Below are 12,554 nucleotides of genomic sequence, written 5' to 3' on the forward strand. Positions count from 1 at the left end.
ACGTATCTGCTTATGCAGGTAAAGAGTTTGGCAATGCACAAGGGAAATGAAGTAGAAAATACAGCTGAACTTTTCTCTAGGAACTAGACAGTTTATATATTAAAGCAAATATGACATTCCCCCCAGTCTCACTAACAAAAATAAGACTTTGTTAAGCTTGTTTCGCCTACCAGACACTGAAAGACAAATGTGTATGTTCTCACTCCTTTAAGGACTGTCAACCTTGTAGAAGTTATGAATGGAATGGTGGTCACTAGAGATGGGGAAGGTAAAGATGGAGAAGGGGCAGAAAAAATTAGGAGGGACTTTTAGGGTCTAGGAAGGGTGTGGAGGAGGGAGGGGAGGAAGGGGGAGCAAGAGCAGAAGAGTGGGTAGACACGATTAATGCAGGTTGTATACATTATGTGTATGGAAACAGAACTGTGAGTCTTATTTGACTATACAGTGAATAGGTGTTCATAATTAGAGCCAGGCATGGTGGCACACACTTGTAATCCCAGTATTTGGAAGGCAGAGACAGGAGGATCGCAGGTTCGCCACCAGCCTCAGGTCATCCACAACTTAGTGAGACCCTGTTTCAAAATAAAGGATGAAAAATGGGCTGGGACTGTAGCTCGAAGGCAGAATGCCCCTGGGTTCCACCCAATACCAGAAATTTAAATAAATAAATAAATATAATTTCAAAAGACTTAATTAGGTAGTAAATGTATTTTTTCCAATAAAATATATAAACAATTGCATTGTAAAGTTCTGAAATAATTGTATCAAATACAACTTGACCCCTGCATAGTCAGCCTTTCATTGCTGTGACAAATACCTGACTAAAACAACTTAGAGGAATGATCTGTTTTGGCAGAGAGAGAGAAGAAGAAGAAGAAGAAGGAGAAGGAGAAGGAGAAGGAGAAGGAGAAGGAGAAGGAGAAGGAGAAGGAGAAGGAGAAGAAAAGGAAGAAGAAGAAGAAGAAGAAGAGGAGGAGGAGGAGGAGGAGGAGGAGGAGGAGGAGGAGGAGGAGGAGGAGGAGGAGAGCTGGAGAGAAGATAACCCCTCCAGGCTTTGCCCCCAGTGACCTACTTCCTCCAAATAGGTCCCACCTCCAAGTAGTCCTGTCAGCCATCAAGGGATTAATGCACTGATCATCGGAGCCCTCATGATCCAATTACCTCCCCACAGCCCTACCTGAGACTTTGAAAGAGGTTCTAGGTCCTAACCATAACAACCCCTATGATTCATTGGAGCTGCTTTCTTGGTCCCTCCAATGTCCTGCCTGATAGGAGTATCTTTGTTTGCCTGGAGTCCTTCAGCCACACTGGACAGTATAACAATGTGATAAATGATAGGGACTCTGGGTCATCTGTTAACAATTCAACCTTAGGGTGGGGTGACTAGAAACTAAAGTTCAACCACATCAGCAGTCAAACCTGTCTGCATGACCAAACCCCAGTGAAAACTCCAGTGAGCTTCCCTGGCGGGTAATATTCCATACGCACTCTTACATATCATGGCCGGAGAGACTGAGCACTGTTCATGATTTCACTGGAGGAAGACACATGGAAATTCGGTCCATACTTGGATCTCTTTTGTATTATACTTCATATATCTCTCCCGTTGTCTGTTTTCAACCTGTATCTTGATTTCAGCCAGCTACCACTGAGAGGAATTTTATAAACTATTTAGATAAAAATATAGGAAAAATATTTATGACCTTCTTGGCTTAGACAAAGATTTCTTAGGTTGGACATCAAGTAGATGGTTCATAAAAGAAGAAAGTGATAAGCTAGACTTCATCAAAATCAAACTTTGGCTCCTCAAAAGACACTGTCAAGAAAATGAGAAGAAAAAGAAAAAAAAAATGAGAAGCATGCCACACAGTGAAAAAATGGTACAAACCAAATATTTATATAACTTCCAGAATATATAAAGGAATTTCTAGACATGATAATGAGAAAACAAAGAGCCCAATTAAGATTGGGAAAAACATTTGAATATACACTTCACCAAAGAAGATGTACAGACAGATAGTAAATAAACACATGCAAAATGCTCAACATATTCATTAGGGAAATGCAAATTAAAACTGCGATGTGTAAATGCCAGATTGACCATGCCAAGTATGGATGATATGTGAGGAACTGGAACTCTAATACAGTGCTGGAGAGAATGTAAAATTGTCCAACTCTCTGGAAAATATATTGGCAGTCTTCTTAAAAAAATCATAAACATATTTATGTATCGTCTTTAAAGAAAAGTAGGACAGCAAAACACCAGGTCCCTGAATGCCTCCCTATGTGTTCCCCAAAACCTATGCTAGTTAAGTACACTGAGCAAGCTTGGGACACAATGTATAGTTACATATTATTTTGAAGGACACTGGCTTTCTCTTATGGGAACAATGGGAACAAAGGCAAATTAATGCTACCTCTAGGAAGCTACTTTGTTACGTGCATACCAAGACAGTTGTTGTTCCTTAGGGTATTAGTCACAAAAACATACTAAGCACAGAATGTTGATGCTGCTGCTGAGGTTGCATTGTAACATATAAAACCCTCTCAGTGGTACCTGGCCTGGGTGGAGACAAGTACTACTCACCCAGGGGCTGCCACTGCACAAAATGCTGAGGGAGGGACGGCACTGCTTGGAGAGGCACTTTGAGGGACAAAGGTGCTATCTAGTCAGCCCGTCACAACTGGACCTTCTTCATAACCATTTCTTAATAAAGCCTTATGTTTCTTATCCCATTTCCACATATTTTCTTTGGTCTCTCAGCAATCGATCCCATTGCCCTGGTACAATTGGGTTGTGAATGCGATAATCTATCATACAATGCAGGTATTTTGCTCCTTAGAACTGTAATTTACCCAAAAGTAAAAAATCATATTCCCATGCAAAAATATACACAGTTGTATTCACTGTATATTTATAATAGTAAAAAACTGGAAATAACACAAATGTTCACCATTAAGTGAATGGATAAACAACCTGTGCTATATCCACACAATGAGATACTACCTGGCACTAAAAAAGGAGCATGATATATACAACAACATAGGTAAATCTCAAAACAATTATGCCTAGTGCAAAAAGCCAGATAAAAAGCGTACACAGCATATGATTCAATTTATATAATATGCAATGCAAACTAATCTATGATGTCAGACAGCAGATGGGGAGAGCCTGAGGGAAGAATAACATAGGAAAATTTGAAGGAGATATGTTACAGTATTTTCACTATCTTGATTGAAGTGATGGTGTTAAAACTTTTCAAATTCTGCCCATTAGGTATTTGCAGTTTAATTTGCCAAATACATGTCAATAAAGCTGTTCATTTAAAAAGTATGAAGGTGCTGGGAGATGGTGTGCCTATAATCCCAGGACTTGGAAAACCTCAGATTCCAGACCTGTCTCAGCAACTTATTGAGACTCTCAGCAACACAATAAGAACCTGCTTTGAAATAAAAAATAAAATAAAAACCCTCTTTTAGTTTTTCTATTGAGCTCCCGGTTAGACCTGGGAGTCTAACTCAGAAGTAAGATGCTCCTGGGTTCAACCCCCAGTACAGAAAAAAAAAAAAAGGAAGGAAAAAGAAAAAAAAATGTATGAGGGGGATCTGCGCCTGTCCACATGAAACTATGTCCTGATGTAGTAAGCAAGGGGGATAGTCCCAGAATGTTAGGTATAGTTTCAATATGAGTATTTTGAAAAAATAATGAATTAGGCAAAACCTTTAAAATCCCTAGTTCTCAATACACACTTCTGTATTGGGAATCTGAGTTTATACAATGAACTATTGGAGTGGCTATTCGTGGGACTGAGGCGTGGCATAGGACAGGGAAATAATACAGACACATTTTATTTATTTATTTATTTATTTATTTTTGGTGGTACTGGGGGTGGAACCCAGAGGCTTTCTACCTCCGGGCTATACTCCCAGACCTTTTTTATATTTTATTTGGAAACAGGGTCTCACAAAGTTGCTGAAAGCCTCACTAAGTAGCTGAGGCTGGCTTCGAACCTGTGTGATCCTCCTGTCTCAGCCTCCCAAGCGCGGGGATTACAAGCGTGCGCCACCATGCCCGGCATCACTTTTGATATTTAAAAAAAATTTTTTTCCAGCTAGGCCTGCCTAGTGGAGCAGGCCTGTAATCCCAGGCTGGAGGCTGAGACAGGAGAATCAAAGGTTCAAGATCATCCTCAGCAGCTTACTGAGACTCAGCAACCTAGTGGAACACTGTTTTGAAACAAAAACTAAAAAGGGCTAGGGATCTAGCTTGGAGGCAGAATGCCTCTGGGTTCAGTCTCCACCACCACAAAAATAAATACATAAATAGTTTCCTTTCAAATATTTGTATATTGATAAATGTGTATGCTTCTCCAAGAAGTCCTAGACACTGGAACTCTCCGTTTGCTGCTATTGAAGAGAGCAGCCATCTGTTGTCCCGGCAAGTGGTTCCAGAGATTTAGTTGAAGACTCACAGACAGGAAACTCCCACAGCCTCGTAAGGGGCTCCCGGAACCTAGAGTGACCTGCAGGGAGACTCTGAGGTCTGGGGAACGCACCAAGGGAGCAGAAGGGCCTGTGGTTTTCCTGCTGTGCGAAAACTGGACGTGTGCTTAGTGGGGCTCCTCCAGGGTCGGGGACCTCGGGGAGGGGCAGGCACTGAGACAAGGTCCCCTCGGGGGCGGGGCGGCTCGGGGAGAGGGGCTCCTCCAGGCAGAGTAGCGGTGAGGAGAGGCTCCTCTGGGGCGTGGCAAGATGGAGGGAAGGAGCTTTTGCGGTCTCGGCGAGCAATAGAGGAGGGGGCCCTCGGGCTGTGGTGAGCTCTGGGCCAGAGACTGCTCGGGGGCGTGGCAATCTCTGGGTAGGGACCCCTCGGGGCGTGGTGATCTCTGGGGGAGGGGCTACTCGGGGGCGTGGCAAGCTCTGAGAGAGGAGGCTTTCCTGAGGACTCAGTGAGCCCTAGGGGAGGGCTGCGGTGGAGGGGTGGTGAGGGTCTTCTCGGAGGCGTGGTGAGCCCTACCTAGGGGAGGAGTTCCTGGGGGGGTGAGCTCTGGGCCAAGGTTTCCTCCGGGACGTGTTGAGCTCTGGGGTAGGAGCTTTGGGGGCGTGGCAAACTAGGGGAGGGGCCCCTCGGGGCCTGGCAAGATCTGGGGGAAGGGTTCCCTCGGGGTTGTGGTGAGCTCTGGGCCAGGGTTTCCTCTGGGGCAAGGCGCGTTCTGGGGGAGGGGCTTCTCAGGAGTGTGGCCCGCTCTGGAAGGGGAGGGTCTCCTTAGGGGCGTGGCGAGTTCTGAGGGAGGAGGGTCTTCTCGGGGGCGTGGTGAGCCCTAGGGGCGGGCTACGGGGGGCGTGGTTAGGCCTAGGGGAGGGGATCCTCGGGGGCGTGGTGAGCTCTGGGCCAGGGTCTCATCGGGGCCGGCGAGCACTGGTTGAGAGGCTCCTCGGGAATCAGGGGAGCATTATTGGAGCTCCTCAGGGGCGGGGTGAGCTCGGGGAGAGGGGTCTTGGGAGCGGGGCGAGCTGGGGGGGCTCTTTGGGAGAGGGGCGAGCTGGGGAGTCTTCGGGGCGGGGCGAGCTGGGGATTCCGGGGTGGGGCCGGCTGGGGGTGTTCTGGGGCGGGGCGAGCTGGGGGGTCCTCGGGGCGGGGCGAGCTGGGGGGTTCTCGGGGCGGGGCGAGTTGGGGACACCTCGGGGCGGGGCGAGCTGGGGGCCAGCCGAGGCTCGGAGACTCGGGGCCCGCCCCTCCCCCCGGACACTGGCCGCTGTCCAGGCGCTTCTGCGGGGGCGCGGGTTGCTGACTAGGCGGCCCGACTCCCGCAGCCACAGCCTGGTCTGGAAGGGAAGGCTGGCGTGAAGGCTCGGTCTGGTCTTTGAAGGTACCATCGCCCCTTCCGGGAGTGCGCGGCCGCAGGTGCGCTGGGCTGCGGGCGGGGCTGGCTCCCGACCCCCGCCGGCCCCCGGCCCCCGGCCCCGCGCCCTCCCGCCCGCCCGCCGGCCCGGGGACCCGCCGGCCCTCCTGCTCGGCCGTGCGGGGCGCGGCCCCGGGCGGCTCTTACGGTGCGGGTTCATTCCCCGCCAGCGCCGAGCGCGACCCCCGGGTGACTGGGTTCGGCCTGTGTCCTGTTTGGAGGGTAAGCCTAGAAAGAATTTCATCTTCGCCTCCTCTCTCCAGCCTGCGTGTGTCGCTTCCAAAGTAAGTGGTTGCTGGAAATTGCTGAGTTTTCCGCGGGGCTGTATTTGCACGACTTCCTGAAGTTTAGTTCATACAGCAGTGTAAGAGCGAGCGGACAGCGCAAGAGAGTTTATATTTGCCACAAGGAAATATGGAAGAGTAGACGCTGACCCTTCCCGTGGGTGGAATGAGCCTACAAGCTGAAAGGTAGTACGTCGCGTTTCCCTTTGGCAGGTGTGTGCTTTAAAAGAAACTCTCCCCCAAATATGAAATTGAAGAATCAATTCTGATGATTCCCTCCTATCGTGTTGCAAAATGATTCATGAAGTCATTTGCATTCGTTCTTAGACCCCGCAGCGTCCCCAGTGGCAAGGCGGGGCCGCCCCATTTCAGGTGTCAGCACCCGCCTTTCCATTGGGTGCAGAGTTAGGGGAGAGAGGGAGCCCCTAACAGCTTCCTCGTGCTGCGCCCCCAGCAGGGATTGGACCAGATCGCCCACTCAAGTTCTGTGTCCCTCTCTCCTTTCAACTCAAGTTTTCAATCCAAGGATATTTTGCAAACTTTGATCTTCAGATGATTTGTTTAAAAATAAGTGTACCTATTCTAAAAAGAAAAGGTTTCTTATTAGGCAAATATATCTTAATACCCCAGAGAGGCTTGGGGGTGTAGGAAATTGCTAATCAAATGATAAGGTGTGAGAACCAACAACGTGGTAAACACTGCTTTAAAAAGAATTATTTGGTGTCACTGTTCCTTATCTCCTGTCTCCTTGATACCTGGATGATATTTTCATTTGCTATATATGTGTGTATATATATATTTAAGTTATAGCTTTCAGACTTCAAAGGGAGCTTAGAGGTCATGTAGGCTGCAAAGAATATGGGCCCTTTTGACAGCATCTCCAGCAAATTTTGTTTTGTTCTTCCCTTGGGTTGTATTTAGTGGAAGGAGGTAGTTCCCTTAGCACAGCTGATTCTTGTGTTAGAAAGACATGCTTTAAAGCCGTGTTTTGGAGTCAGTCTTCAGCTCTCCTGTGAGGAAATGCCCCCGTCGTCCACCAGTGACTGGCATTCCAGATCCCTTAGCAGGGGCTGCCTGCCAGCGGCCACAGTATTTCTCAGCATGTCACTTTGAAAATAGATGAAATAAAAGACATGTGATCATAATTTCTTCTTCTCTTCCTTTTCAGTGCTGAGGGTTGGACTCAGGGGTGCTCTACCACTGAACTACACCTGCAGCCCTTTTTAAGTCCTAATTTTTGTTACTTTTATTTTTTGTGTGTGCTGGGGATTGAATGTTGGGATGTTCTTACCACTGAGATACATCCCCAGCCCCTTTTTTGTATTTTATTTGAGACAAGGTCTCTCTAAGCTGCCAAGGCTGGCCTCAAATTTACAATCCTCCTGTCTCAGCCTCCAAAATCACTGGATTATAGACCTGCATCGGTGCACCTGACTTAATAATTATTTCTGTTCATCTTGCTGCTTCTGACAAATTTGTTGAGCCTTTTGAGATAGTTTTGGATCTTTATTCTGTTATCTGTGGTATTTATATATTACCTTCATTGTTATAACAACTGAAAACTTGAGACTTTTTGAAGTATCTTTTGTGTATTTAGCCAGTTGGGAAGAAACTGATGGTGGTACAGAAGACAGTTGCTTCCATTGCTGCTATGAGGTTGGGTTTGAACGTTTGCATTCTATCATCTAATCTGTCTTTGATAAGCTTGCCCTCAAAAATATGTGGGAGACTTCTGAGATACTTTTGGAGGATCCAATTCACATGGTCACCTGTTGTATCAAATTAGTAAACATGTCAAAGAGAATGTGAGTGATGGTGGTTGTTACCATCACTACCTTGATAGCTGCCAAGTGAATTCTGAGCTATCATCACACTGTTTTATCAACACTAATGAGCCTGTTTCCTTCTCTGTAACTGTGCTAATGATCAGTGTCTGGCTCACTTGTTTCTCCCTTTTGGAAGTATGTTTTATCATTCAATGGAGTCTTGAATTCTGATTTTATTCTCTACCAGCCCTCATAATTCCAGGTAATTACTCTGAGACAGCAGTCACATTTCTTTAGCAGCTAGGAAAGTAATTCATCTAATCCTGAAGACTTCAATGAATTGACTGATATAGGTACTTGAGCACCACTGGGCTTTGGGAGCGACTCCCCCTTCACCTACCCTTACCAGGTTACTTCAGTATTCTCTGCCATAAAGAATAGCTGATAGCCAGCCACAGAAGGGCACATAGCACATGTTCTCCAAGTTCTCTCATTTTGGGAAGCCACGGTTTGGGGGGGGGGGTTGAGGGAGATTGGATATGGGTACCAGAAAGACAGAAGGAGGGAGTTCTGCTGTTCCACCACACAGTGGGGAGAGCGTAGTTCACAATAACATATGTATTTTAAGAACTAGAAGAGTGGAGTGCAAAGGCTATAACATAAAGAATGGCAAGAGCTGGGCTTGGTGGTGCATGCTTGTAATCCCTGCACTTGGGAGGCAGAGACAGGAGGATCACCCAGGTTCAAAGTCAGCTACGCTGGCTTAAGAGACCCTGTTTCCAAATAAAAAGTATAAAATAGGTCTGGGAGTGTAGCCTAGATGTAGAAGGGCTTCCAGGAACCCCAGTACCACAAAAAAAAAAAAAGAATGGCAAGAAATGGAAATGCTCATTACCCTAATATGGTCAGTATATGCTGTATATATGTATTAAAATATTACTATGTATCCATATGTAGGTATGAGGATTGCATGTCAGTAATTTTAATACATTTAATGCCCTACAGATAACAGAAGTTAGCCATGTTTATAAATCAGCAGAAAAGTCTCTGCAGTAAGTAAAATGGAGAATCACCTGCTTTGGGGCACACAGTGGCTTGGCTTGTTCTGCTCTTACTTGTGGCCTTCTCTGAAAGCATGCTGGAAACTCCTTTCAGGCTTCTGGATAGAATGTTAAGGAGGGCACCCCTCTCCCCCAGCCAACATCTGAAAATGCTGGTTTGGCTAAGAGCAGAACAGTGGGGAAAACAGACTGTGGATATTAAGCAAAAATGCATTTCCCTGCTGTCCTTCAAAGCTCTGATTTAGGAGTGGAATCCAGAGAGAAATCAAGAATTTCTTGAGAGTAGGGAAGATGGCGACCGAGTAAAGTAGCTTCTACAAGTACAGCTGACACTCGATCTCCATAGCGGCAAAAATAATGCCTTACAGGGTCAGAAAATACTATCATTTGAGAAATAAAAACTATAAATACAAGGGACAGGAAAAAAAAAAGACCAGAATAATCAGAAGCAGGAAAGAAACCTGCCTGCCGCTGCGCCTACATCACCTTGCCTCACAGACCTAAACTCCAGCCAGGAGAAGCGAAGGAGCGGAAGCGACCAATTGCTGCCCAGTTGGATATAATTCAACAGTTCTTTCAGCACAAAGACAAGCTACCATTTTCAGCGGCCAAGCCCATCATGGTCTCCAGGGATTCAGAGTGGAGCTTAGACCAGAGGGGAGATATGCCAGACTCAGGCCGAGGGCGTGGCAGAGACACCATATTGCCATCAGCAGTGGTGAGTTCACCACACCCAGAAAAGCTCCAGAGGAAGGTCCAGCACAGCGCCACTACAATCGTAAGTGTAATTGTGGCCCCTACAGGAAAAATCCCAGCATTGCACCCTCAGGGATTCAACCAGCATTGATAAACTCTCTGGGCCTGAGATCTAGCGGTTCAACGCAGTGCAGGAGTAGGGGTGGCAGAAATTACTACACCCTAGTAGTCGCAGTTCTCTGAAGGAAAGCCGTCAGCCCAGCGGCCTCAGAGTCTGGCGCACCTGTGACAAACTCCCTGGGTGTGAGACTTTGAGATACAACTCAGAGAAGGAGCAGTTGTGGCAGAGATTACCACACACCCTAGAGATCCAGAACACAATAAGTGAAGTCATGGTGAACTGGAGAAGAACCCAGTGAAGGTGGGAGTGGGATCTGCTTTTGATCATATCAGAAGCTTAGACAGACTCAGGCTCAGATCAGTGGAAAGTGTAGGGGCAATCTTACACTTAACTCTAATCCCAGTGAGTAGGTTTGCTGAGAACACCACAGACATCTCAATTGTGGAGAACAGGGAGTAGTCAGACTAGCCCAGTCCTAGCTGTGTAGAACAGAGACTCCTACATTGAGTTCAGTCTCAAAGGCATACGTTGCCAACAGAGGCAGAGAGAGACCTAGAATCCAAATCTGTGGAAAGTGTGGAGGGTGACCTTCACTCAATATTAAATCCAACCCCACTGATACCGACCATCTGCATAGACTGAGAAGACTCAGAGAACCAGACTCACAGAGGGAAAGGTTCCCATAGTAATTGGTATCTACACAGAAAGAGACTGCTGAATTTATTTGTAGAGTCACATCAATTCATTGTTGGGATTGCTTGGGTTTTTATATTCTTTTTGTGTGTGTGTATATATCTGATTCCTTTTTTGCTTTTTTCTCATTATTTGGAAGGGGTTTGCGGGTTTTTTTGTATTGATTTCTTTTGTTTCTATGATTTTTATTTTGCTTTGTTTTTTTAACCCTCATACCAAAGCCTTTCCCAAGCTTCTTTTCTCTCTATCCTTCCTCTTCCTATTCTCTTCTTTTTATCACTCCCTACTCCTGTATTGAAGCCAATTCATATCACTATAACAGAAACTATACATTGGCTACTAGAATTCTACTAAATTGGTAATAACTCTACTTTAACAAACTCATACTCACACTATTTGACCCTTTCTGACTGCACCATATTCTTCCACTTACTCCTCATTCCTCCTTACTCAACCTTCACTGCTGAACACAACTTGCCCTTGATTATACCAGCTGACACCTAGGGACTGAAAGAAATTTACCAAAAGCAACAGGTGCAAACTTCTGAAATCATGGGAAAGAGGGCAATGAACAAAAAAGAGCAATGAACACAACCCCACAATAACAGCACCTGATAACACAGAAATGGAGATATTTCCAGAAGATCAAATCAGAAATGTAACTGTAGAAATAATTCAGGATTTTAGAAAAGAATTTAGAGGGAATCTTAAAGAAATAAAGGATGCAATCATTGAAGTAAAGGCATTAATTCAAACTATAAACAATAGATTAGACCACTTGGAGAATAGAATCTCACTCCTAGAAGATGATCACTCCAAAAATGAACACATAGACAAGATCCAAGAAAAGGTTCCCCATGCCACATAATAGTCAAAATCACCAATGTAGAAGACAAAGAAAGAATCTTAAAGGCAACAAAAATAAAAGGACAAGTGACATTCAGAGGAAAACCAATTAGAATCACTCCAGACTTCCCAAACCAAGTCATGAAAGCCAGAAGGGCCTGGAGTAACACATTCCAAACTCTGAAAGAAAACAACTTCCAGCCAAAAATATCCTACCCAGCAAAACTATCTATCAAATTAGATGGGGAAATAAGAAGCTTCCACGACAAACAGAAGCTGAAGGAATTTATGTCTTCAAAACCAGCAATAGAGAAAATACTCAAAGAGATTAACTACAAAGAAGAAATATGTAATACACACCAGAATAAGAGAAACAAGAACTTCCATCCATCAGACAAGCAAAAAAGAACAAACAGTACTCGAAACGGAAATTAAACCTCAACATGTTAGAAATTAAAAATCAGTCACACTGAATGTAAATGGCCTCAACTCCCCAATAAAAAGACATAAATTGGCAAAATGGATTGAAAAACACAACCCATCTATCTGCTGCTTGAAAGAAACATACCTTACAAGTAAAGATAGAAACAAACTCAAGGTAAAGGGCTGGAGCAAGGTAATCTATGCCAATGGAACTCGAAGGCAAGCAGGAGTAGCAACTATGATATCAGACAAGATAGACTTCAAGCCCAAGCTTATTAGAAGAGAAAAAGAAGGTCATTTCTTACTGGTAAAAGGAACAATACAACAAGAGGAAATAACAATAATCAACATTTATGCCCCAAACATGGGTGCAGCTACTTTTATAAAATAAACTCTCTGTGACATTAAACCACACATAAATACTGGGAGACTTCAACACCCCTCTCATACCATTAGACAGATCATCTAGACAAAAGGTCAGTAAAGATGCCTCAGAACTAAAGAACACCATTAATCAAATGGACCTGTTGGACACATATAGAATATTTCACCCAACTACAGTAGAATACACATTTTTCTCAGCTGCTCATGGAACCTTCTCCAAAATTGATCACATCCTAGGCCACAAAGTGAGCACTAGAAAATTCAAAAAATATGTCATACTTCCCTGTGTCTTATCAGACCATAATGGAATAAAGTTAGAAATCAACTATAAAAAGACCCAAAGAAGCCACATAAACATGTGGAGGCTCAACACCACA

This window comes from Muscardinus avellanarius (assembly GCF_963383645.1).
Source record: "Muscardinus avellanarius genome assembly, chromosome: 1".
Taxonomy (NCBI): Eukaryota; Metazoa; Chordata; class Mammalia; order Rodentia; family Gliridae; genus Muscardinus; species Muscardinus avellanarius.